Source organism: Triturus cristatus, chromosome 10 (genome assembly GCF_964204655.1).
Source record: "Triturus cristatus chromosome 10, aTriCri1.1, whole genome shotgun sequence".
In the NCBI taxonomy this organism is placed as follows: Eukaryota; Metazoa; Chordata; class Amphibia; order Caudata; family Salamandridae; genus Triturus; species Triturus cristatus.
Window position 1 is genome coordinate 953,385,058 of NC_140593.1, and position 27,354 is coordinate 953,412,411.

Genomic DNA, 27,354 nt, shown 5'->3' on the forward strand with positions numbered 1-27,354 from the left:
TGTTGAGTGTAAAGTTACTTCTATTGCAGACTTGCATTTCGCCTAGTAACTTTTCACATGTACGTGAAGAAATAATACATTTTATTAAAGTTTAGCAATATTTAAAAAACAAAATGGAAATATTTTATTACAAAGGGTAAACTTAGAACTAATACAAGAAAATGTTCTAGCATATCAACTTTAAATAAGTAGTTAAAGTATATGCAATTAATGTTCTAAATAATAATTCTTAAATGATAATTAAAAAAATTCCATGTGCATTTAACGTATACATTTTCTTTAATGTGTCACTTGTATTAACAGTTATCATTAGAATTAATTACAGTTATTTTTATTTGGTTGATAAAAGTCTAAAAGTTTGATTTCATTTAAATATTTAAATGAATGTATTACATTATATAATAACAATAGTAATTAATTATATATGTATTAAATTCATGTGTGTGTATATATATATATATATATATGTATGTATATACTGACATTAGTTCTGATGGGGTGTTATTTTAACTCCCTGTCTCCTTCTTACTCTTTCCTAAACCCCTCCCTATTAAGTAAAAGTATACCCCATTTTCCAGTCACCCACTGCCCCCCCCGCCCTCGTTCCTCCCATGTTTACTGTTAAAATGAGGTTGCTTCACGTTGGTTAGTGAATAGTATTTTGCTGTACGTCAGTGATACTATTGTAGTACTGCTTCTTGTGCTACAAAATGCAGTTCATGAATAGGCACCAAATATGTATTTTGATATATTCTCCTTACATTGATATCCATCTTTAAAAAATGTGCACCTCCCTGTTTTAGCGTCCTTTGTACTTTCTGTGAAATGAGGTGAATTTCCTTTACCAATAGGGAGAATTTAGACTCCTGCAAGAAACTGTGCCTCGTATGCTCTGCTTGATAGATGACCATCCACTTGATTCACATTATGGCGTTGTCAGCATTGTGATCTTACTTGAGCTCCCAACTGCATTCAGATCCATCAATCACGTTGTTCAGTGGCCATTCCTCCATTCTTTTTCCAGCCGAAAACTCTCCAATGTAGGGTTCCTCATTGTTCATCCATTCCTCTCATTTGATATTGCCCTTACTTCCTCCTATTGACATACTACAGCTGATAAATGTACTGTGTATGTTAATTATATTTGTGGATTGATCATCAACATTCACTTCAGGGCTGTTCCTTGTTAATTCCAAACCTCATACTTTTTAACATACCTGTTAGAAATGGGGTTCCTGGTTGACTAGGGTATACGCCCTGGTCAAGCAGTAACCACAATCCCATTCAGGGCAAGACACAAGCACCACCAAAATTAACCTCTGCTTACTCTCTGGTAGCTTGGCACAAAAAGATTACACAACGGGTTAGAAAAATAGACTGATTTAATGAACAATACAAGACCCAAGCGACAAAAATCCAATTAGTAGAGCTTGAGATATTGAATTTTAAACTTTATAGTGAAAAATAGAGCCAAAAAGCACAAAGCGCTATTGGAGATATCTGGTCGCACTGGACCAGGACCAAGTATAAAGTTCAGGCCGATTGCACGCCAGCTACGGGGACCCAGTTAGGTCCACTGAACCAAAGTACTTTAAATCTGGGTTGCAGAGCGTTGCGTGGATCCGCTGTGAAGATGTGTCACGCAGCAGAGTCGTGTCGTGTCGTTTCTGAGATGCGAGAAGGCTGCAATTCGAGGCCCTGATGTGTCGCCGTCAAGAATTCTGTCACTTGGGATTTTGATGAGAAGGCTGGGGTTGGGGATGCGAGGTGCAATGTAGACGAGGCTTCTAGTTCCGATGAGCAGGGAAGCAGTGACGCGTAGGTTTGGCAAGGGGTGCGTGGAGTTTTTGTCGGGAAATGTGCCGTGCAGTGGTGATTCCGTAGGCGATGCGATGTCCCAAGATGTGGGATTCAGCGGCAATGTGATTCTTTTGCGACAGGTCCGATCCACGCAGAAGCGCTGATGCATTGGTTCTGCTCGAGATGTGCTGTTCAGCTGAAGAGATGCTTCGGTTCTGCTTGGAGTTGCGTTGCTCAACAGAGGATGCATCACTTCTGCTGGTAAAGTGCCTAAGGCCCATTTCCAAGTCTCCAGGACTGGGATGGCACCATTTGGCAGAGTCCAGGCGCAGAAGCAGGTTAATTGGAACTCTTTTATGTCCCTGAGACTTCAGATCAGGAGGCCAGCCAGCTAGACCTTGAAGTCAGTCTGGGTTTAGTGATGCAAGTCCAGTACCCTGACCCAGGCAAGAGGGCAGCAGGTCAGCATAGCAAGGTAGGAGTTCCGCAAAACAGCAGTACAGCAGAGTGACAGTCTTTTCAGCAGCACAGTAGTTCTTGGTCTTCACAGGTCCAGAAGTGTACTGAAGTGGTGGTGTCAGAGGTCCAGTACTTACTCCCAGTTGGTCCTTTGAAGTAGTTCAGACTTCAAAAATAGGCATGTGAAGTACACTTAGGTCCCGCCCTGGCTCCAGACTCACTAAAGGGGGTATACAGCCCTTTGTGTGTGGACAGGACACAGCCTATTCCGGTTTGAGAGAGACTGGGTCCAGCTCCTCCCTCCCATCCTACTACGATGGCCCATCATGTCACATCTAAGCTCCCATTGTGTCTGTCTGTCTAGGAGGAATACACAAAGCCAAGCTGTCACCCACCCCAGACATGTGATCAGAGGCACAAAACTTTCTAAAAGTGTATCAATATTTGCTGTGGAACCCAATATACCCTTGTGGGCTTGAGTGTCAAAATGGTTATAAACATTATTATAAAAGTTGTTACCTATAGCAACCTTCTAAAAATCGCATTTACAGTATTGTAATTTAAAATCTGACTTCACCATAAGTTATGATTTTTAATTAGGATTCTAGAGAAACCAGACTTGAGAGTTTTATCGCATTCCATTTGAAAATTACACATTTAAAATGTAATAAGGTAATCCCCTTGTTGTTATATGGGAGAGATAGGCCTTGCTGTAGTGATAATCGACTTTGAGAGTTTTTCACTACCAGGACATTTAAAACTTATAAGTACATGTCCTGCCATTTAAATACATGGCACCCTGCTATCTGGGTTGTCCAGGGCCTACCTTAGGGGTGATATTTATGTATAAAAAGGGAAGATATGGGCCTGGCAAAAGGTTTGTTTTGCCAGGTCGACATGGCAGTGAAAACTGTAAACACAGGATCTGCAAAGGCCTGAGACATGGTTAAAGGGCTACTTCAGTGGGTGGCACAATCAGTTCTGCAGGCCCACTAGTTGCAATTAATTTTACAGGCCCTGGGTACAGGGAGTACCGCTTTATTTGCGATTTATACGTAAATTAAATATGCCAATTGGCAAAGAACCAATATTACCATAGCACAAGCACTTCAGCACTGGTTTACAGCAGTAAAGTGCACAGAGTCCTAATACAAGCAGCAACGAGGTCGGAAAAGTGGAGTAGGCAGGGAAAACATCAGGGGGAAGACCACCCTAAGGCTGGCAGGTCTAACAATACCAAATGACATGCACATTAGTTAGGCATCTGAATGTTCAGATAAGTGACGTGTTTTTTAATTATAGTCCGGCAATATTATCCTCATCTTGTTTTCTCTCCGGATTCCCTTTAGACACATCTACATTATCATCTTTGCTCTTTAATTCTAGATGCTTACATCCATGTCTTCCAGACTGCTGCTAGTGCCACTTACAATATGCGTAACATTTCAAAACTAGGCTTCTCATGAAAGGCAGCTGTTGGGAGAGTACAACGTCATTGTGGAAATTGGAGGGACTAAAATTGAACAATAGGGTCTAATTTGCCAGGAGAACATGTGCAGTCCACTCATTCTACTTATAAGTTCATTATTAGGGAGGAAATGGTGTTGAGGGTGAGCTATTGTACAGTTAACTAAGCTTTGTTGTTCTCTTCAGTGAAATTTTGGGGGTACATCTAGTTTTGGTGTCTGTCCAATAAATGTTTCTTAACGCATCTGGTACAAGTACTTACTGTTTGAATGTCCTGATTAACAATTATGCTCAGTGCCAAGAGACCAGTTCTTGGCAAACCTGGAATTTAAATGTTAAATTAACTTAACATCCTATACTACAGTATGCTCATCAAATTCAAGAAGACATTTGAGGAGCATGAGAATATTCATAAACCTCACAAAAGTTGAAATTGTTACCATCCAAAATAGACTTAAGTGAAAGATAATCATGATACTGTATTCCAACTAAGTTATTATTTGAGTTAAAAAAGAGTGCCTTGTCCTATATCAATTAGAACTTCACATTTGAAGACTTACATCCATGGCTAAAATCATTATGTGTAGGGGTCTTTCCAGGCCATAAGTAAGCTCTGAAATATAATGTGTTTGCAAGGCGTCCATATACATTCAAACTCCCAAAAATGTCCTAAACAAACTGCCTGAAGCTGATTCTCGTTAAGAGAGAGTTTTATCTTTTTTGATTTGCCTTTCCTCTGGAGTCATAATTGTTGGCACTAAGGGCCTGATTTAGAGTTTGGTAGATGGTTTTCTCCTCCACAAATGTAGCGGGTATCCTGTCTTCCTTATTATAAATGCATTATATCATAAAGTACTAATTATTAGGCCGACTGGATATCTGTTACGTTTGTGAGTATCCTTCTGCCAAACTGTAAATCATGCCCTACATTAATCTGGGATGGTACAGTACAAGTGACACTGAATGGACCAGAGTTTGCTTGATATCCACAGTTTCTTTCTTTCTTTCCCCTTATCAGTTTTAAATCATCTTGTTGCTTTCTTTATTGTGACACTGCAGTAGGGTAGGTACATGAGCATCTAGAGATTCCAGAGGCAGACTCTATGATTTGCCAGTGCACAATGTTTGCTGTCCTACGGTGATTTAATTAAAATGTGCATTTTGTGGAAATTATCTATTTTACTGCAGTATTGTTCAGAGGTGGACATGAACCTTTGGTTAATCTTTTTTCTAACTTGGAGGCCTGATATTCAGACCAGGTCTTTCATAGTAGAATGGGATGTATAGCTGGTTCTTATGTATTTATTTAAATGGAAAGACATACAAAAAGACGAATCAAGACAAACTTATTTTTATGCTAACAATTCTTTGCCAACATCTCTAATTCAGAGATACCGTGTGTTAGACCTATTAGCCTTAGGGTAGTCTTCCCCCAAATGTTTTGCCTTACTTACTCCTCCATTTTTGCTAATCTCGTTTTTGTGGTCCTTAGGACTCGGCACATTTTACCACTAGTAACCAGTGGCAAAGTGCTTGTGCTCTCTCTCTTTTAAACATGGTAGAATTGCCTTACATCCAATTGGCATATTTTTTTACTTGTAAGTACCTAGTCAAGTGGTACTACCTGTGCCCAGGGCCTAAAAATTAAATGCTACTCATGGGCATGCAGTACTCCATGCGCCACCACTTAAGTAGCATTTTGAACATATCTCAGAGCTGCCATTGCAGTCTGTTTGTGCAGTTTTAAACTGCCATTCTGACCTAGCAAAATAAACCTTTTGCCAGGCCTAAACCTTCCTTTGTAATACATATAAGTGCACTCCAGGGTGGTCCCTAAACAGCTCATAGGGCAAGGTGTGGTGCATTTAAAAAGTTGGACATGTACTGTTCAGTTTTACTTTTCCTGGTAGTGAAAATCTCTTAAATTAGTTTTCCCTACTGCAAGGCCTATCTCTCCCTTAGGCTAAAATTGGGTTAACTTATTGCATTTAAGAAATGATAACTTTCAATTACGAGCAAATAGAAATGTTGAATTTTGTGTCTAAAGAATTGTGATTTAAAACCGCCTTTAATGGCAAAGTTGGATTTTAAGTCACAATTCTGAAAATGCGACTTTTAGAATGTTGGCATTTTATTGTCACCACCATTTGGTGCCTGCAGCCTGTACCTTGAATTACATGACTAGGTGCAGCGGGAAGTTGGTCTTTGTGTATTGCTCCCAGGCAGTGAAACAAAGGGGAATAGATGTTGGCATGATGGGCCACCTCTGGCTTTGTAAGTGGGAGGCGCTGTCACTTGCACATCACCAAGCTGTGCTCAGCGCACTTAAATAGGGTTTTGACACTAGTTTTTTGTGACCCTAGATAATCTTGGACCAGGGCAGGGAGGCAGGAAAATCCTCTGAGGGTGGAAACCTCCAGATCCTTCTCCTACTTCAAAGTGGGCACCATGTATAAATAATGGACACTCAGACCCAACTCTTCAGTAAACCTCCATCTACCTCGTGAAGCGTTGTCAAAACGTATGCCTCTTGGCTTTCAAGTCAATAGAGTCAATTTTCCAGATACACATTACAGAATTAAGACACTCCGTACACGTCGGAGGGACTCCAGCTATCCACTTCCTACATATTTCTCTTCATGCCAGGAGTGTCAAGAAAAATAACAACTTGCTCCTATCTTTGCTTAAGTTTTCGAGACCCTCTATGACACCAAAGATAATTAGACATAGGGCTTACCTTGATGTTTATTCCAAAAATATTCGCCATGACCTTTCCCACATGTTCCCAAAATTGCTGGATCCAGGGGCATTCCACAACCGTGTGAATGTCATTCACCTTCTCTAGTCCGCATTTCAGAGATTTAGCTGTACCCCATTGCCCCAAGTCGAAGATCCTGTGGGGCGTTCATTATGCTCTGTGGATGTAAAAGAGATGATTCTCCTTTAAAATAGGAGGTTTAACCATGCTGTATAATTTGTGCATTGTTACTTGCCATAACTCTTAACCGTATCCAAGCAAGTTTCTTCCTCAGAGCTCTTCCGGTTGACCAAAAATCGCCATCTGCAAATCTATCAACGTCCAATGCCATATTGGGACTTCCTTTATGGACCTGCATCTTAATCCAATGACCACCAAAATGACTCCAAGGTCTAGTTGGTTGGCCTGATCAGAGCTTCAGGGACAGAATAGGCTCCAACAGCCTTGAACCCAGCACCTGGACTTAGTCTGCTGTGAATCTTGCCTCCCCAGGTGGTACCTCCCTAGCCCTGGGCCCTTGGAAATGGGCCTGAAGGTGCCCTGCCACCCCAGCTTTGGTCGTTGGTCGGAACAAGCGCGATGCCCTCCTCGCAGCTCCACTTCGGATCCGCTGCAGCATGGCACATCCTTGGCGACGGACATCACAACACAGCCTGCAGTCTCTTTGATACCACAGCTGCACAATGCATCCTCTACGCAGGCCTTCTCATCATACCCCTCTCGTCGATGGTATCCTCCATGACGATGCAGGATTCTGATTCTAAGCCCTGCAGCCTCTTCGGAACTGCAGGGGTGCAACACATCTTGCACACAGGACTTTGCATCGCAAATCCTTCATCGGTGGCCTCCTTCACAACAATGCAGGACTTCACATCACTGCGCAACATATCTTTTATGCAGGATCTCACTATGCTCCACAACCAGGATTTAAGGTACTTAAACTTATTCAGCAGACAAAACTTGGGTACCTGTGTCCAGTCCATACTCCATCATGGTTGACCTGAATTTGTGACTTTTTCCAGGTCCACAACATCCGGATAACCACAGTTTGTGCTTTGTGCTTCTATGCACTATTTTCACTTACATCTTTAAAATTGCTAGTCTCCGGTTCTACTGAGTGAATTTTTGATGTTTTGATCTCAAATAATTTATTAATTTTTACTCTGGTTTTCTAAATGAGTGAGGCATTTTTCTTGTGTTGTGGTTTCACTTTATTACTGTTTGAACCACTGCATAAATTCTTTACACCTTGCTTCAAAGTTAAGTCTTACTGCTTTTATGACGCACTACCAGAGGGTTAAGCACAAGTTAATTTAGGGCTTGCTTGTGACTTCACTCTGACAGAAATTGTGGTTGCTGCTTGAGGAGGGTTTTACCCCCTCAACCAGTACACCAATTTCAAACACAGTGCAATTGTTCATGTACAGTGTATCGAAATCTAAAAATACCAGTATATTTCACAAGGTTGACATTGAAACACAAAAAGGACTTAGAATAATAATTTACACATGGAGTACTACGCAACTCAAAGCAAATGTAGAGTATAGATTACATTTGGGTTCGAGTAAAATATTACAATTAGCAAATGTAAATACCCACAGGACAGTAGAATGATCCTAATTGTTTTGGTATTTTCTATTTTAAGTGCTAGTTTTGAATTTGATTTTTTTTTTAAATAGTTTTTATTTGTCAACAAACACATACATTGCAGGCCCCTGAAGTCCCAGGGGTACCGGCCCAAGCATTGCACCCATGATGTCATTGACATTTTACCATAGTAGGATACTTGAAAATGCACTTCAGTTGAAAAACAAACCCCCAACCCTCCCCACCCCCCCACCAACCTCCCGGATCCCCCCCGACCGCACCATACCATATCTAACAAGCGACATCTTGAATGAGCATAAGCTAGACTGTTCCGACCCCAGTCCCTGCGCGTGCCCCCTCTCCCCCGGGGAACTAGATGGACACCTCCTCCCGCTCCTCCGGAACCGGCTCAAGGGGAAAACCCCGGTAGTCTGCCTAACGCTTCCATATCTCGTAATGTTTACGGGGGCACCCCCTAGCTGCAAATATGGGGAGCGCCAAGCCCATGCTAAAGTCCAAACCCCTCTTCCATACATTCAGAGAGGGAGCTGCTGGAGCCTTCCATGCCCGGGCGATATCCCTCTTGGCCAGTGTAAGGCCCAACAGCAGTAAATGTCTCTTATATAAATTGCCACCAATATCGTCCATAACGTGCAGAAGTGTCAACTTAGGGTCTGCGGGAAGATCCCAACCCAGCACCCCGGATAAGCAAGACAACACCCCTCTCCAAAAACGGGATAGTGACCCACAGAGCCATACTGTGTGAAAGAAGGAACCCTCCTCCCGCCCACATCGGAGACACTCCGGAGAAACAATCAGGCCCACCCGCCACAGCCTCCTACGGGTAAAATAAGCCCTATGCAGGTATTTAAATTGTATGAGGCGTAGTCGGATAGCTATGGCTGCCCCCCAGGGCGAGGCCAACGCCTCCGTCCAGTCCGTCTCGTCGAGGGGGCCAGCATCGTCCTCCCATTTCCCCTTGAGATGCTGGAGCGAGGGGGAGCTGTGAATAACGAGCGTTCTGTATATCTTGGAGATTTTCCGCTCTTGTAAGTCACCCATGAAGAGCTTCAATTCCACTGGGCTAAAATCAGCTATGGAGTCTAAGCCCGCCAGGTTGGGGGAGAGTGCGTGACGGAACTGGAGGTACCTATAGAACTGTGTCTGCGGCATGCTGAATTCTTGTTGAAGATCCTGGAAGGACTTCAAAGCGCACCCCCGCACCACATCGCCTATGGTGGAGATGCCTATCCGATCCCACCCCTCAAACCCTGACAGGGCCGCCATCTGTGGTAGTCGCCCATTGTGCCACAGGGGGGTTTCCCGCGTGATGACGTTCCACCACCCAATTCGTGTCAGCGCCTGGTGCCAAATCTGAAAGATTACCTGCGTCACCGGTGGCAAGCGTGCCCGATGCACGGCGGAATATAGCAGGGTGTGTAGTGTGTGTGGGACCATGAGCCGCCGCTCCACTGCGTATGCGGGGTCCCTCCTATCCCCATACCACCACTCATTCAGAACTAGCAGGTGGGAGGCCTGATAATAAGAGAGCAGATCTGATGTAGCCAGACCCCCTTCATAGGTTGAGAGGAAGCATGTCCGCAGGGCCACCCGAACCACCCCACCCTCCCACAGGAACTGACCCAGGGTCGAGTTCACCCGACGGAACCAGCTCGGTGGAATCCCATACGGATGATTCTGCAGCTGGTACAAAAGGCGGGGAAGGGCCACCATCGTGAAAATCACAGATCGGCCGAAGATGGTGAGCGGCATGCGGGTCCACAATTTAATGTCTTGACAAACACGCTCCCACACGGGCACCACATTACGCCCCCAAGAAACCGCCGGGGTAGTTGATAAGAACACCCCTAAATACTGAAGCCCCCCCCCGCCGCCATCCGCACCGGGGACGCCCACCCCTGCAACTAAGTTGGACCCCCCAATACCCACAGGGTAGACTTCCGGGGGTTCATGAAGAGACCCGACGTCTCCCCAAATATCTGCATAATACGGAGTAGCCGGGGCCCCGTGCGGTCAAGGTGTGTCAGAAAAAAGAGGATGTCGTCGCATAAAGGGCTATATGATCGGCCAGTACATTCTCCCACTCAAATCCGGAGATTTGCGTGTCCATCCGCACCCACACCACCAAGGGTTCCATGGCCAGGGCAAACAGATACGGGGACAGGGGGCACCCCTGGCGTGTTCCACGCCGTACGGGGAACGTCAATGAGGACGCCCCCGCTACCCTGACCAAGCCGTAATCTCCGTGTAGAGAAGCCGCACATAGGATATGAACCGCGGCCCGAAGTTCAAGCGTTGCAGCAGCAGGAACATATATCGCCAGCTAAGGGAGTCGAACGCCCGATCCATGTCCGCCAACAACAGGGCTGCTGGAACCCCCAACCGCTGCACTTCAGCGATCTCCACGTAGGCCCGCCGAATGTTATGTCGCGTGGCACGGGAGGGCATAAACCCCGCCTGATCCGGGTGGACCAACGAGGTGATGTATGGCAGAAGACGATTGGCCAACGCTTACGCCACAATTTTTGCCTCTACATTGAGGAGGGAGATCGGACGATACGAGGCGTGCTCCTCCGGGGGTCTGCCCGGCTTATGGAACACTACAATCTCAGCATGCCTCCAGTCCTGGGGTAACAATCCACGCTCTCGTGCCTCCTCCACTACCGCCGTATAATGTGGACCTAATTGTAGGAAATACTTCTTAAAAAACTCACTCGGGAACCCATTCGAGCCCGGGGCCTTGCCTGGGTTCAGGCCACCTAGCGCCTCCCCTAATTCTTCCACCGTTAGCGGAAGATCCAATGCCGTCCTTGCCGCCTCTGATAAAGCCGTGATAGGGTGATCACGCAGGAACCGCTCCACCTCCGCTTCCGTGAGGCATTCGCAGGGACTATATAGGCCTGAATAGTATGTAGCGAAGCTATTGGCGAGCGCACCCGGATCCACTAGAGGCATGCCCCCTGGGTCCACTATCACTGGGAGGTCCTGGGTATGATAAACCCCGTGACACAGCCTGTGCAGCATTGCACCCGACTTGTCCCCCCATTGGTACACTCGACTCCTAGTGGCTAGCCACACCTGACGTGCCTCGTCAAGCAATAGAGAGCCGTATGTCTGCTGTGCGTAAAGTAGCTGCCGACGATACGCCTCGCCCCCATCCTCCCGGCCCCTACGCTCCAACTCCATGACCTCAGCCTCTGCCCGAACCAGCCCCGCTCGGCGCTCGCGGCGGGCTGCCGCACAGTATGAGATATCCGCTCCGCGTAGTGTGGGCTTCAGCGCCTCCCACAACATGTCCGCCCCGGACACGGATCCCACATTCCGTGACAAATATTGATCTACCGCCGTAGTCATATGCACCCTATAGTCATTTTGTTGCAGATGCCACACCGAGAGCCGCCAGCGAAACGACCGCCCCACGCCCCCCATCCGTATGACCGCAGACACCGGGAAATAGTCCGATAGCCCTCGCGAAAGAATCTCCGCTGCCTCCAACCGGGACTCCGCGGCCCCAGAGAGGAAGATGTAGTCGAGTTGGGAGAAGGAGCCATGCACCGCCGACAGGTACGTGTATGCGCGTGCAGTACCGTGGCATCGCCTCCAGGCATCCACACACGCCAGGCCGCCTACCAGCGCATTGAGTTTCGTCCATCCACCCTCCCCTTTCCCCCGGCCCTCTGACTGTCAGTTCCTAGGGAGATCCATCACATCATTCCAGTCCCCCCCTATAATCCCCGGAACCTCCGGGATGTCCGCCCAGTGCGCCATGAGTTGTTCAGCAAATGTTCAGGACAGGGGGGGGGGGGGGCATATACACTACCAACCACCTATTCCGTCCCTATCCGCCCCATAACAAAGATGTACCTCCCATGTGTGTCTGCCCAAGTCCGATGATGCGTAAATGGAACCCGCTTGTGTACCAGTACCCACACCCCTGGAACCCTGAACAAACCCCGAATGAAACACTTGTGTGTATCCATAGCGTTGGAGGCATAGCACTTTCGTCCCCAACAGGTGCGTCTCCAGTAGGAGCAGCACATCCGCAGAGGCCCTCTTCGCGTACTGCAGGATCGCCCCCCTCTTAATCTTATCTAGGGCGCCCCGGACATTCCAGCTCAACACTTTTATTGTGGCTAATCGCCCACTAGACCCCCGGGAATCTGCCGCCATGGGGAACATAACCGTGACATAATGGCCACGAAGGGACTCCGGCGTCCGTCCCCGCCCAAGCCCAGCTCTGTACTAAGGTGCGGTCAACCCCTAACCTAAATCCCAAACTACCGAACTGACCCCCCAACCCCATCTCCCCCACCCCATACCTCACAAACATTGAAGTACCTGTCGCGGTGAGAGACTTCCCAAGGCCCAAACCATGAACCTCAGGAGTTCCCAACCAATGGATCCCCAACTTGCCTCCCACAACCAAACCCCAAAATCCCCACCCGCAACTTGCTACGGTGGTATCTGCCCTTCACATCATTTTCCCGGGCCAAGGCAACCCCATGCACAAATGAAGATGAATCAGCCGACGGCTAATCCATGACGCAGAGACCAATAAGACCTGAGCCCAGGGAGCTCCCGGGCCCTCAGGATCCAGCCGGCAGACGGCCTGCCTCCGGGCCAGCCCCACGCAAGGCCCCCCCGGACTTATTGCGACAGCGGGATCTGGAACGCCGCTCTCTCTTAGAATTGTTTCCCGCCGCCTCATTCTGGGATGAGTCTGATTCTCTACCCGGGGGTGTATGAGGACGCAGCTTTACTGTCTCATCCGTCCATTTAAATTCTTCCTCCGGCGATTCAAAGAACAGTGTTCGGGACTCATAGACAACCCTCAGGCGTGCTGGATAGAGAAGAGCGTAGGATAGATGAAGCTCACGCAACCTGGCCTTGGCCACTAAGAAAGACTAGCGCTGCTGCTGGACCATACGCGTATAGTCTGGGAATATGAGGATACAGGAATTTTCAAACTGAAGAGGTTCCTTCTCTCTGGCTTGGCGGAGAATGACATCCCTGTCATGATAGTTCAGGAGTTTAGCAATGATTGGCCGCGGACGGGCCCCCACCGGCGGTTTCTGGACAAGAGCCCGTTGCACCCGCTCCACCACGAAGCAGAGGGACAGCGATTCAGGCGGGAGCCAGCCCTCCAGCCATTGGGAGAGAAAGCGCTCCATGTTGTTCCTCTCGCAGCCCTCCGGAAACCCCACAAAGCGCAAGTTATTCCTGCGGGCCCGTCCTTCTGCGTCCTCGACCCTGCCCGCCTGGCCCCGCTGGGTCGACTCCAGGGCCGCAACCTGCTTCCTCAGCGTCGCCACCTCGTCCTCCACACCGGACACCCTGGTTCCAGTCCCTGTGATGCAGGCCACAGCGTTGCGCAGATCCTGGCGCAGCAGCATCACATCCGAACCAACTGCCCCAATCTTGGCATCCAGCATGTCTCGGGACTGCGTTATAGCTGCTAGGAGGGCTGCATTGTCCGGCGCCGCCGCCGAGGAGCCCCCCGCGACCGTCCCCGCCAGGCCCGGGCCCGTGTATTTATCAATTGGCCCCTGCTTCGCCGCACCTCCACCATGTTTGTCTTTGGTCATTGTCGCAGCCCTTTACTCCAAGGCCACGGCTGCACAAGATCAGGTGGGCCCAACGGTAGGTCCCCTCCACCCCCTATGTAGCTACCTCCGGGTTGTTGCCCCTGATACGAGTCCTCCGCTCCAATCGTCAGGGAAGAACCATGGGGGTCAGGGTCCTGGCCGATCTGCTTGCACCCGGCCCGTTCCGGACCAGGCCCTATCTCAACCAGAAGGATCCAGGCGATGCCTTTCCAATGCTGCCCCGGGGCAGGCGCGACATCCACACCAACCCAGCTGGCCAACTCAGACAAGCCCCGTCGTTTCAGGGGTCCAGGAAGCTGCAGCCCTCCCCAACCGGGCTGGACGGCCTTCTGTCAATCTCCGTCGTTCCCCACAGGTCACCTCACCCCCTGCGACCCGAATCGGCCGCCGAACCCCCAAATCTCTGGCGCATCCGGGGGGGGGACGGGGAAACAGAGCGCAGCGCACAGGGGACCGGGGTGCCGCGCCGACTCAGGGCCCACCGCCCGACCGGGACACTCACCGCACCTCACCGCCACGTGGGCCCCTCTAGGCTGGGGCGCCCCAGGATGCTTCCACAGGTCCCCTCCAGGCTGGGCCAAGTTGTCGGCCCCAGGGCGCTGCTCCGCCTCCAGCCGCAATCGCCGCAGTCCGGTCACCGCCTGCGCAGGGATGTATCACCGCCGCAGCCCCACGCAGGCAGGCCAGGCCCCGCCTCTCCACTCACGCGAGGCCGCGGCTCACAGCGCCGTACCAGGCCAGAACCGCCGCTCGGTCGCCCCGCGGCTCGCGGGGGTCCCGGGCCGTCAGAATCGCTCAGGCTGCCGCCGCTGCTAGTCGCCCCTCACCGCCATCAAGCAGGGTACCTCAGCTCCGGGGGAAAGGATATTTAAGTAGGATAAATGAAGCGGGCGGGCGGGAGCCGGCTCAAAGCGCGTCCACCATCTTGGCTCACCAAGCCACTCCCCACTAGTTTTGATTTTGATGATAGATAGGTCCTGCATCAGGAGATTCTGCAAGAACTAACAGCATATTATTGCCTGTTTATGCATTTACATTTGAGCATTCATGAAGGTGTCCAAACTCCAGTGAAAGTAGCTTTACCTATTCACATACCAGCTCAATGAATCAAGATTTTGTTTAAATTTGTAAGGATTGCTTAGTAGTACTATTGGTTATGTCAGGCCTTCTAACCCCAATTTTTATTTTCTTTCCCTTTGAGCATGAAATCTTGGGTCATTATTTGCAAGGTGATATAAACTGAATTAGTTTTAAATAATTTCTGGCACTCCTAACAATAATGCCTTTTCCAGGATTCTGTGCATTGTATATTTTAAAGGTCCTGTCTCAATCGTGCAGGCTCTAGGCCATCTTTCGTGCCCCTTTTCCCAGCAAATATCAATTTTCATTTCTGAATTTTGGCAGACTAACATGACAAGTGTAATCCTAACTTGTCCATAGAGTAGGTTCTAATAACCTGAGCTGATGTGGCAGTCAGAGAAACGGTTATAGCTCTATTTTTGAACATGATAATACACTTTTCTTTCACCTTCTTCCTCTAATCAAGGTAAAACATTGCTATGGATCTATCACATTTATTACCTGCATCACTGGGAGTTTAAAATACCAATATATGTGTAATATAAAAGTTCAAATAATATTATTTAATATGTGCAAAGACATCTTAAATAGTTAATTGATTTTCCAAATGAAACGCTTCTCTTGTTTTGTAATATAAGAACCTAGTTCCTATTTCCGAAGCTCCAAGATTCTGTTGTGGTAGGCATATTACGAACATTGCTACTCTTTGGTTGTCTTATTTATGGTTTAAATATTTATTGGTTTTATGAAAGAAAGAAAAAGGTGATACAAGGCCTGCTACCTATCGGGCAATGCAACATTAGAATTCTTCATATTAATAATAATAATAATAATCGGGTTTATAAAGCGCCTGGTTACACTAGACAGTGTGTCCCCGCGCTGCGATGCACGTCACATTGAGGATCACGGAGACCTATCCAGGCGGAAACAGGTGGGTTTTCAGTTTCTTCCTAAACATGCCCTCCGATGGTTCAAGTCAAAGGTTCTCGGGAAGTTTGTTCCATAGTTGCGCCGCCAGAAAACGGAAGGAGCGCCCACCCATCCTAGCTCTCTTCACAGCCGGACACGTACCAGTCCCCTCCCCTCAGACCACAGGTGGCGGGCAGGAGTGTAGGGAGTAAGGAGGTTCAACAAATACACAGGAGAGGTTCCCTGGATAATGCGATGACACATACACAACGTTTTAAACCATACTCTCTCTCGTATAGGCAGCTAGTGAAGAAAGGCAAGAGCCGGTTTTGAGGCGGTTCTCCTCGAGTGCATCAGAATCAAACTGGCTGCAGCATTCTGAACGCATTGAAGTCTCTTTATACACCTGCCAGTAGCACCCAGATAAAGGACATTCCTGTAATCAAGACGAGATGTCACGCGGGCGTGAACTAGGGTCTTCCTAGCAGCAATGGGTAGAATATCCATGGTTTTACGGAGACTTTTAAGGATTCCAAAGCAGGCTCCCGCGACCCTCCTGGTGTGATAGTCAAAAGATAGGTGAAGGTCCATCCAAACCCCCAGGGTTTTGGCCTGGGCGCATGGGACAGTGGTTGGGTCCAAATTCTGCGGCCACCAAAGCAGAGGACCATACGGACGGAGCTCTTCCCACCACCAGTACTTCTGTCTTGTCACCGTTAAGTTTTAGACAGTTTTTTTCCATCCAGGAGGCTAATTCTTGCAGGCACATCACCAGATTGGGGACTGCCGACTGTTGTTCCTGGGTCAAAGACACCACCAACTGGGTATCGTCGGCATAAGAGACGACTTTAATCCCGAAACCATCGGTGATCTCTGCTAGGGGAGCCACATAGAGATTAAACAGAGTAGGGCTCAGAATTGAGCCCTGAGGAACCCCCTGCTGCAATCCTATGACCCTAGAGTAGAACTCGCCCTGCCTCACCTGGAAGCTGCGATTAGCTAAGAATGATATAAGCCAATCTAAAGCCTTCCCAGACACGCCTCCTTTCTTTAGACGATGGATTAGAGTGTGGTGAGCTACCGTGTCAAAGGCCGCACTAAGATCCAACAGGATCAGGGCGGCCGTTTGACCGGCATCCACATACTCCCGAATGGTCTCAGTTGCCAGAAGAAGAGCAGACTCCGTTGAGTGGTGTTTACGGAAACCCGATTGAGTGGGGTGAAGGAGGTGACATTTCCCAATATGCGCTGTAAGTTGCTCATTTACCACTTTCTCTGCGATCTTAGCAAAGTAGGGTAAAAGAGAGATAGGTCGCAGATTGTCTTAACGCTCCGGGCCAACTGAGGTTTTTTTGGGAGGGGAAGTACTACTTCCTCCTTCCAGCAACCAGGGACTGTATTAGTCCTGAATGAGACCTCCAAGAGATGTCTGATGAAGGGCTCCAAGGTTTCTAAGCACCCCTCAAGTCTACTCGGGGAGGTCGGGTCCTTAGGGGAACCAGACTTGATGCTCAGGCAAAAAAAAATTAGGATTTCAGGGGGAGGGATTACAAAACTATCTAGTCTCTCATCCTCCCCTAGAGGTCCTGACACATCCAGAAGGTCCTGGTGGACCCCGGCCGATTCAGGAAACGTGGAATAGATAGTCACCACTTTGTTAGAGAAAAAATTTGCTATGAGGTTACAGCGTTCAACTGACCCGGTGGCAGGAGCTGCCACTGTGTCCAGGGAAGAGATTTCCTTGTAAACCTTGAATAATTCCCTAGTGGAGTTCCCTGACGACTCGATTCTTTCTAGGTAATATTCCGCCTTAGTGTTCTTGATGAGTCCATGGTATACCTTCAGCATTGCTTTATACTTGCACCTGCCTGGGGTAGAGAAGTCCTTCCTCCACTGCCTTTCCGCTCGCTTACAGTCTGCCTTAGCATTTTTCAACACTGAGTTAAACCAAGGTGCAGACTTCTTAGATCTAATAAGTGTTTTCCGTGACCAAGGGGCTGTGCTATCGAGTGCTTCTCCTAGCCTCCTATCCAACTCCGAGCAAGCACTCTCAGCATCCTCCCCCCCCAGGCGGTCCTCCCATCAGGAGGGCATTCTTAAACTTGCATGGGGAAAATCCACCCCATTTCCGGTAGGTTATTCCCTCCTGCAAATTTTCTTGCACCTTAGGCTTAGGTAATCGCATGACAAAAGGGACAAGGTAATGATCAGTCCAAACCAGAGGCTGTGGTGGACCAACCTCTACTGCCTCCCAGTTAGTGAAAATGGGATCAAGCAGATGACCCTTCTGGTGCGTGGGCCAGGTAGCACTAAGATTTAACTGTAGCGTAGCGAGTTCTTGGTTTAGCGCGGTAGCTAACGCGCATCCTGTATCTTCCAAGTGTAGGTTCAAGTCACCTAACACAAGAAACTTGCTATATCGTAGGGCTGGTTGAGTGAGATATTCAGTTAAATTGGAAGTGAAACGGGAGGGGTAACCCGGAGGGCGATAGACCAGGAGGCCCTTGATGATACAGGTACTATCAATCGTGATGGTAAAAAGGCCTGCCTCACCATCGATAAGAGGGATGGGCTCAAGGTGGCATTGAATAGCAAGTTTATAAATCAGTGCCACCCCACCTCCTCTACCCGAATCCCTATCAATTCGCTTTGCAGTATAGCCACATGGAATCGCCTCAAGGAGTTCAGAAGACTGAGTCCTCATCCAACCAGGTTTCAGTGAGAAACATAACGTCCGTCTTTTTTTCAATTAGGAGATCATGAATCAATATTACCGTAACATCCAACCCCCCACCCCTTTAACACCCCCGGGACCCATCAACATGCAAAATCAAGAGTAGAACAGTTTTACATATTAACATTATAAATAATTAGGACTCTCTCAAGCGGTATTATGAAGGGTCACAGACAGTCGGAAAAGGCGTAGGTATTTAGGATAAATTAGTTTGTGGATCTCGGACGTTAATAGTTTCAAGAAGGGGCTCCAAAGTTCAGGGAAGGGGGTACCCTGATTCAATAAGGAGAGGGATAAGCGCTGCTTCCTGAGTATGTACCACAATCGATGTAACTATCCTTGATATGTCAGAGTGTGCCCTGTGCCCCAATGTGCCAAGATGTTCTGCATGGCTGCCTCTAGTGCCAGTCCAATCTGTCTGCCCGATGCGACTTAAGTGGAAAGGTAAGTGCATTTGATAAGCGCAGGAGGTTAATCAGGGGATTTGTGTGACAAAATGAGCGACGATGTCATCAAGAACCTGCTTCCAATAAGATAGTGCTCGGCAACCCCATAGAATACGTAGCAGTGTGCCTAAAGAGCCACTATGGCTCTAACAGCTTGGAGTTCGGGATGGGTTAAATTTTTGAAGCAGAGTGGGCATGAGGTACCAATATGTGACAATATTCGTTGCTGTTTCGATACTTGCCACATTGCTAGCAATGTACCTAGCACGGTAGTAGATGTCCCCCAATTCCTTCTTTGTCAAATCACGACCGATCTCCACCTCCCAACGTTTCTGGCTTGTAGATTTAAACTGGGTAGCCAAAGCACTTAATAAGCAATATACTTCCGAAATGAGTTGAGCATTTGATGTCCTAGAATGCAACCACCTCTCAAAGAGGGTGAATAGACACTGCGCTCTGGAAGGAATCGATGGGTGCATCACCCAATGTCGAATCTGTATGTAATGCCAGCGCTCGGTCTCAGGTTAAGCATGATCCAAACGGAGGGACTCATACGGCGCAGGTCCTTCTAAGCTAATAAGTGACCAAAAGATCTGCAACCCACTTGGTTCCAGAGTTGAAATGGCAGGTCATTCAAACCCAGGGTAAAGTCTGGATTTCCTACAATTGGCATCCGAGGGGGGGGGGAAGAGGTGAGTCCTTCCGGTACCACTGCTGTGTACCAAATATCTAATGAGGATTTGGTAATAGGGTAAAGGTAAAGCTCTTGGATCGGGCAAGGTTAGGGGGGGTAAGACATTTTCCACAAAGGATGACCCACTAGCGCTCTGTCCATGAAAAACCAGTGGTTCTCCGATTCATCGCAAGACTATTCCACAAAGACCCTAAGTTGAGTGGCTTGGTAATAGCGGTAAAGATTTGGTACCCCTAGGCCTCCTTCAGTTTATAACTTAAATCTCTACACATGTGGGCTTTTTATCCACCCATACGAAGCATTTGAGCTTCTGTTGAAAGGTTCCTAGTGTCCCAGAGGGAGGCTCAAGTGGGAGGGCTTGAAAGAGAAATAAGATCCTAGGGAGAATCGTCATCTTTAAAGCCGCAATACGACCGAGCCAGGAGAGACAGAAAGGCTTCCATCAATATAAGTCAGACCTGATTTTGCAGGTTAAATTTGATTATTAAGAGCCACTGTTGCCTGGTTTGTGGCTGTGATGTGAAGCCCCAGATAGGGAATAGATGTTGTTGCCCATTGAATGTGTGGGGCCAGATGGTCAAGTTAAGGGCTTGTGATTTGTGGATGTTCACTTTGAACCCTGCTGCCTGGACAAATGCATCGAGTTCATTAAGAAAGGTAGGTAATGAATTGGAAGGGTACTCCAAAGTCACTATGACATAATCTGCATATAGGCTAATAGTACGTAGCTCTCCCCAAATAAGATCTCTCGTATATTGGGATTAGTCCAAATTCTGTGAGCTAAAGGCTTCATAAATAAGGCTAATAGAAGGGGTGATATCAGGCCTCCCTGTTGCGTGCCTCTACTAATCGGGAATAGAGTAGAGGAGTGTCCGTTCACCCAAACTAGTTCAGTAGGTTGGCTATAGCTACTGAGAAACCACCCTCAAAACCGGTACCCAAGACTGAAGTGTTTAAGAGTGGCAGCCAAGTAGGGCCAATAAACATTATCAAATGCTTTTTCAGCGTCCATAGCTAACAGCATTCGCTATTGGATTGGAGCGTTGGGCCTGGTTAGTGAGGTGTAGGATCCTTCATGTATTGTCACTGCATTGAAGTTGGGGCACAAAACCCGCTTGGTTTGGGTCTGGAAGGCCCGGTAAGAGGGAGCACAGGCGAGCTGCTAGAATGCCAATGAAAAGCTTAAGATCTATGTTTAGGAGGGAGATAGGCCTATACAATGCACAGCGGCGTTTATATTTTCCTGGCTTCGGAATTACAACAATAGATGCTGTCAACATAGAGGAAGGGATTGAGGAAGAGTCCCCTATCGCATTAAACAATCTAGTGAGGAGGAGAGCCAGAATTGGGCAGAAGGTCTTATAAAAGATAGCGGGAAGCCATCAGGTCCAGGAGATTTGAGTAGTTTTTGACGAGCTATACTTGAGCTGACTTCCTCAAGTTGGATAGGGCGGTCTAGCTGCTGCTTGTTCCTCTGTTAATGCTGAGGTGTGAGCTTCTTGCAGAATGTGGCTGGGGCATCCATTGTCAGGTGTTGGGCCTTGCAGAGGTCTCTTTTGAAATCTTGGAAGGTCTCCAATATGTGTGGACCATCCTTCTTTTACTGACCTTTAGAATCAACCAGCATTTGAACCCAGTCTCCTGACATTGGACTCGTAACCTATTAGCTAGGAGACGTCTGCACCTATCATCCCCAATATAGTACCGGTGACTCCGCTCTATCCAGAGAATCACTAGTTGGCCACAGTCAGCCTCTGGTTTTCTCCATATCCGGGGGCGCACCTGTCTGCTTGTGGATACGTTTGAGTTCTAGGACTTGATGAGACAAGCGTTCTCTCTTGCCTTTATGTATCTTATTGTCTGCAGCTGATATTGCGATCAGTTCCCCTCAGACGACAGGTTTTAAAGTGTCACATAGTGTAGTGATGATGACGTCAGGGGTATCGTTAATAGCTAAAAATTCTCCTATCACCTTGGCAAGTTGTTTAACAACTTTGGGGCATTGCAATAGGGCTTCTTGGAGGCGCCAAGTTCTAGAAGGGGAGGGATCTTTGATGTACAGTAATTTACATGCCTCTTCTAGTTATTGGAGCTGGTGAAGTTTTCCTTTAAATCGGAAGACTAATCGAAAGAGATATCCCCATGAGTATGGCACCCCGGTTGCTTGCAGGTGGGTAGTGACAGAGTGAAAGGATTTGCGTTTCTGGAGGGTAGATGCTGCGAGGTTTTGGTAAAGTAACCGACTGCAACCCTAGGACAGTATTGGATGCTTGCCTTTTGAAGGATACGTTCTTTTAATGGGAACTCATGGACACACCATAATATATCTGGCAAACAGTGCATCAAGAAAAATGCATTTGATTAGAGCATCAGGAACACCGGAGTCTAGTGTCTCATCTGCACTCAAGGCTGTAGCAGCTTCTCCAGGCTGGGTCCCAGGGGCTTAAATTAACTTGTCCCTGAGCATACGATCTCTCTTCCCCATCCGAAAGCCATGATGGTGGTCGGCACGTGGTATCGCTATTTAGCCAGTCAAGAGAGCCACCAATCTGAGTGTCCCAGAAAGAAAGTATGGGGGTCAGAGGTAAGTCACAGAGACAACATGGTAATATGGGGGCAGACCAGGGAGAGAGGGGCCTCTACTCAGTCCACACAGGCAGCCATCAGTGGGAGAGTCAAAGCAGCGTGCAGTACAGTGCAATGTGTCAGCACTTATCTGTGAACCCCCTGGCAGAGGCGTTGATGATGTATAGTCTGGGGTTCCGGTCCCACCACCCCAGTCCGAGATGAGTTGGGGGCCCGAGGCTCCCTAGGGGCCCTGCCACTATAACAGACCCAGAGAGCCTCTGCTGTCTCAGTGCTGAGCCCTCCACTCTGCTGGCAATGTCTGGAAAATGGGGGTGGTTAATACAGGGGCAGGGGGAATCTCAGCTGAGGGAGGCTCCGAAAGGCAGTTGGGGGCCTAAGCCTATAGAAAAGGCAATCCCCAGATTCCACCCAATGCAGAGGCTCAGGTAGGTGAGGTCCGCAATCCAGTATTTGAAGAAGGTCTCATCATCGGGGTGCCTTCGCCTGTGCTCCAGTGGTCCGGTCCCCAGCAGCTCCCAACATCAGTCCATCCCAAGAGGAGGAGGGTAAAGAGGTGATCTGAAAATGTCACGTTAGTGATAGATTCCTTACCTTAGAATATCCCCAGGTGTCAGACTGGATCTGGAAAGTTTTCATCAGCAGTACCCCTGCGCGTCGGTAGCGTCATCGTGCGGCTCCGCGTACGTCGTTGGCATCGTAGCCGCCGAGATGACGTCGTCGGAGCTACTTAGACGTGCCCACACGTGCTGACGTCAGTTTTTTCTTTTTCCGTGCCAGCAACGCAGATCCGAGAGAGAGCAGTACCCCTAGTTAAAAGTTTTTACTTCGTTTCTAACAACTTGTTTTGTCGAGTACTCGACTCCTGGTGCAGTAGGGATGCCCGGGATTAAGTTCTATAGGGCCTGCCGTTGGAACATGTCGGAATCGGACACGCATGACATGTGTTTCTTATGCTTGGGGCATGCCCATGACCCCGAAGCGTGCCCAGATCGTCGGGCCATGGTGCCGAAAGCTTTGAGGGAGCGTTCCCGAAAGTTGTTGGAGGTCCGGCAATCGGTTCCGCGCCGATCGAGGTCCTGCTCCCATGGGAGGTCGAGGGACCGGTCGCGGAGCCATCAGCATTGCTCGCCGGAATCGAGGACAGGTAGGTCACGGCGCCATAAAAAGTCAAAGAAGCAACGTCGCTCTTCCTCTACCCCTTACCGGTCGTGGGATGCGGTGGAGGGGGCGGGCAGTCACTCCCCCGCAGCTCCGTTGGAGCCTCCGTTGTTGCGTGTGGCCTACCCACCCTTTCCAGGCCCGTGACTCCGGACGAGGTACAGGCCTTCGTGTACGGCCTTGCGCCGTTTGTTTGCCCCATCGGGTCCCTCCGGAGCGCCTTTGGGCCCCGCAGACCCGTTGGGTAGATCTGCCCCCATGCCGCTGCCTTTGGCCTCGACTACGCCAGCACCATACCCTGCGGCGCCACCGGCTCCGGCCTCGGGGCCGCTACCGGGCATAATTGGTCTCTTACCCTTCCGATTCCATTTCTTGGTGGGGAGGTTGTCCTATTTCCCCGGGCACCTCGTCCTTACCGGCCTCCTCAACAACTGGTGGATGAAGTGGAGAACTGGGAGGGGTCTGAAGACCCTCTTGCAGCTCAATGGGAGGATGAGCTTGAATGGGAAGGCGACATGGAGGGTCCAGTGGATCTGGATTTCTCTCCACACCCTGGTACACTGTCCCCTTCTTCCGTGGCTACTGAGCAGGTTGGGACTTTTTCAGTTGTGTTGTAGGCGGCTGAGGCTCTTAACCTCGAGGTCCCTTCTGTACCTATCAGGACCAATCTCCTGACCGAGGTGCTGCAGCTTCCCTCCTCCTCCGTGGAGCCGCTGCTGCCCTTCAACGAGGCGCTTACTGACATCCTGTTGAGCACCTGGAACAAAGCTAACACAGGGGTTCCGGTAGATAAAAGTGTGGCACGCCGCCATTGCCTGGCACCGGGCGACCCTAGCTTTCCAACACATTACCCGATGCCTGAGAGTCTGGTTGTCCAGGGTTCTACCTCGCCGAGCGCATTCCCTTCTGCTCTTCTGGACAAGGAATCTTGGAAACTGGAGCAGTTTGGGAAAAAGATTTTTACTTCTGCCATTTCCGGGTTGCGAGCGGCGAATACTGCGTGCCTGTTTGGCCGCTTTTCCCATTTTGTGTGGGACACCGTGGCACAGGTGCTGCCTCAGTGCCCTGTGAAGGCACGGGCAGTTCTCTCCAAGGCCATTACCGAAGGGCGAGATGCTGCTAAATTTACTATCCGTTGTGGGCTTGACATGGCCGATTCTCTCAGCAGGGCACTTTCCACAACGGTGGCGCTCCGCCATTACACTTGGCTCAGAACTACTGGCTTCTCCGGGGATGTCCAGAACACCTTGTTGGGCATGCCCTTTGATGGCACACGCCTCTTTGGTGACAAGGCGGATAGCACCCTGGAATGCTTTAAGGACTCTCGGACTACTGCCCAGTCCTTGGGTCTCGCCACCACGCGTACTCCCTCGGGGTCCGCTTTTCGCTCCTTTTGAGGTCAGGGTCGAGACGCCCAAGCACCTTCCTTTCAGACCCACAAGGCTGGTCAGCTGCAGTCTCTGCGCAGCCGCGGATGTGGGACCCGCCATGGTGGGTCCCAAGGACAGCGGGCGGGTCAATCCACCACCGCCCCTGCCACCGCCGCCTCAAAATCTTCCTAGTCCGGAGTTTCAGGCCCACCAGACGCCAGTGGGTGGTAGGATTCACCATCACCTTCCCCACCGGAGCACCATCACCTCAGACAGGTGGGTTCTGCAAATAGTCAGAAGGGGCTTCTCCCTCCCCTTCGAGTCTACCCCTTCAGCCATGCCACCTCAGGACCACCGCATGTCGGGGGATCACTTGTCACTTCTCCAGCAGGAAGTTGCGGCCCTCTTGGCCAAGGGGGTCATCAAGCGCGTTCCGATGCCAGAAGTAGGTCGTGGTTGTTATTCCCACTACTTCTTGGTTCCAAAGAAGGACAAAGGCCAGCGTCCTATCTTAGTTCTCCGGAACGTCAATCGCTTCTCCGGAAGGAGAAGTTCAAGATGCTCACGCTTGCTCAGGTCTTGTCTGCCCTAGACCTGCAAGTCTGGCTGGTAGTGTTGGATTTGCAGGATGCTTATTTTCATATACCCATCCTGCCGGCCCTCCGGCATTAGGCCACAAACACTTTCAGTTCACCGCGCTCCCTTTCGGCCTTACCAGTGTCCCTCGGGTGTTCATGAAAGTGATGGCGGTGGTCGCAGCTCATCTGCACAGATCAGGGGTTTCAGTCTTCCCCTATCTCGACGACTGGCTGTTGAAGGCGGGCGCGCCCCAGGCAGTCGTCTCCCACCTCCAGACTACAGCTAACCTCCTGCTTTTGCTGGCGCTTTCCATCAGTGTGCCGAAGTCGCACCTGGTTCCCTCTCCGAAGCTCCTCTTCATCGGAGCAGTTCTGGATACGGCGCAGTTTCGGGTTTATCCTCCCAAACAGCGAGTCCAGGACATTTGGGCTATGATTCCGATCTTTCGGCCCTGGTCCTGGGTTTCGGTCAGGAAGACCCCGAGGCTGCTGGGCCTCATGGTCTCCTGCATCCTGCTAATCTATCATGCCAGATGGCATATGCGGGCTCTGCAGTGTGACCTGAAGTTCCAGTGGACGCAGCATCGGGGAAACCTGTCCAACTACGTCCAGATCTCGGAGGGCACTGCACAGGACTTGCAGTGGTGGCTCACGGACCAGCGTTGGTTCAGCGGCAGGTCCCTCTCCCTTCCCCAACCGGAGTACACACTAGTGACGGACGCGTCCCTCCTGGGATGGGACGGCCACATGGGAGAGGCAGAGATCACAGGCCTCTTGTCTCCGGTTGAGTCCAAGCTCCATATCCTTTTGGAGCTCAGGGCGATCCTACTTGCACTGAAAGCATTCCTTCCCTCTGTCAAGGGGAGAGTAGTGCAGGTGTTCACAGACAACACCACTGCCATGTGTTACTGCAACAAACAGGGCAGGGTGGGGTTGTGGACCCTATGTCAGGAGGCTCTACATCTCTGGACATGGCTGGAACGTCAAGGCATTTCCTTGGTGGTTCAACACCTGGCAGGTACCCTGAACGCCAGGGCGGACGAACTAAGCCGCAGGTGCATGTTGGATCATGAATGGTGTCTTCACTCAGAGGTGGTGCAAGATCTCTTTCAGCAGTGGGGAGAACCTTGGTTAGATCTATTCGCCACCGAAGAGAACGCGCAATGTCCGCAGTTCTGCGCGTTGGTGTTTCCAAGGTGGCACTCGCTCGGAGATGCTTTTCGTCGCGATTGGAGTTGCGGTCTATTGTACGCCTTTCCACCTATACCATTTCTGCCCAGAGTGCTGAAGAAGATCAGACGTGACCGGGCCCAAGTCATTCTTGTGTCACCAGACTGGGCTCGAAGAGTTTGGTATCCCAAGCTACTCAGTATGAGCGTGGATCCCCCGATCCGACTGCCTCTTCGGGAGGATCTCCTGTCGCAGCAACAGGTGACGGTCCTCCACCCGAACCTGTCTAGCCTCCACCTCCTTGCGTGGAGATTGAGTGGTGACAGCTGATGCTATTTGACTTGCCTCCTGAAGTCTGTAATGTGATTCTGGCAGCCAGGCGTCCCTCCACTAAAACTGTATACGCCTGTTGGTGGAAAGAATTTGTGGCACGGTGCACAGCAAAAGCTGTAGATGCTCTTGCTGCCCCTCTTTCTGAGGTCCTATTGTTCCTTCTATCTTTGGCCCAGCGGGATTCTGCTCTGGGCACTATCAAGGGCTACCTTTCTGCTCTTTTAGCCTTTCTTAGGCTGCCTGATCAGCCCTCTCTTTTCACGTCCCCAGTTGTCAATAGATTTCTCAAAGACCTTACTCACCTTTAACCCTCCTATTCCTTTTGTGATGCCTCAATGGGACTTGAACCTGGTTCTCACATACATGATGTACGCTCCCTTTGAGCCTCTTCATAACTGTCCTTTGCGGTTATTAACTTTGAAAACTGTGAGTTCCAAGCTCTTTCCTGTAAACCTCCTTTCCTGGCGATTCATCCGGACAAGGTTGTGCTTCGACCGCATCCCTCCTTTCTACCAAAAGTTATCTCTGCCTTTCATCTCGGGCAAACTGTTACTCTGCCCACTTTCTTTCCGCCTCTGCACCCTTCAAGAGAAGA

The 27,354-nt window shown here is 49.4% G+C and overlaps 1 protein-coding gene across 27 annotated transcripts in view; it reads left to right on the plus strand.

Moving 5' to 3' along the window:
- The window catches only part of OBSCN (obscurin, cytoskeletal calmodulin and titin-interacting RhoGEF), a 1,809,553-nt gene that overhangs the window by 820,392 nt on the left and 961,807 nt on the right, over positions 1–27,354 (plus strand). The window lies entirely within an intron of this gene.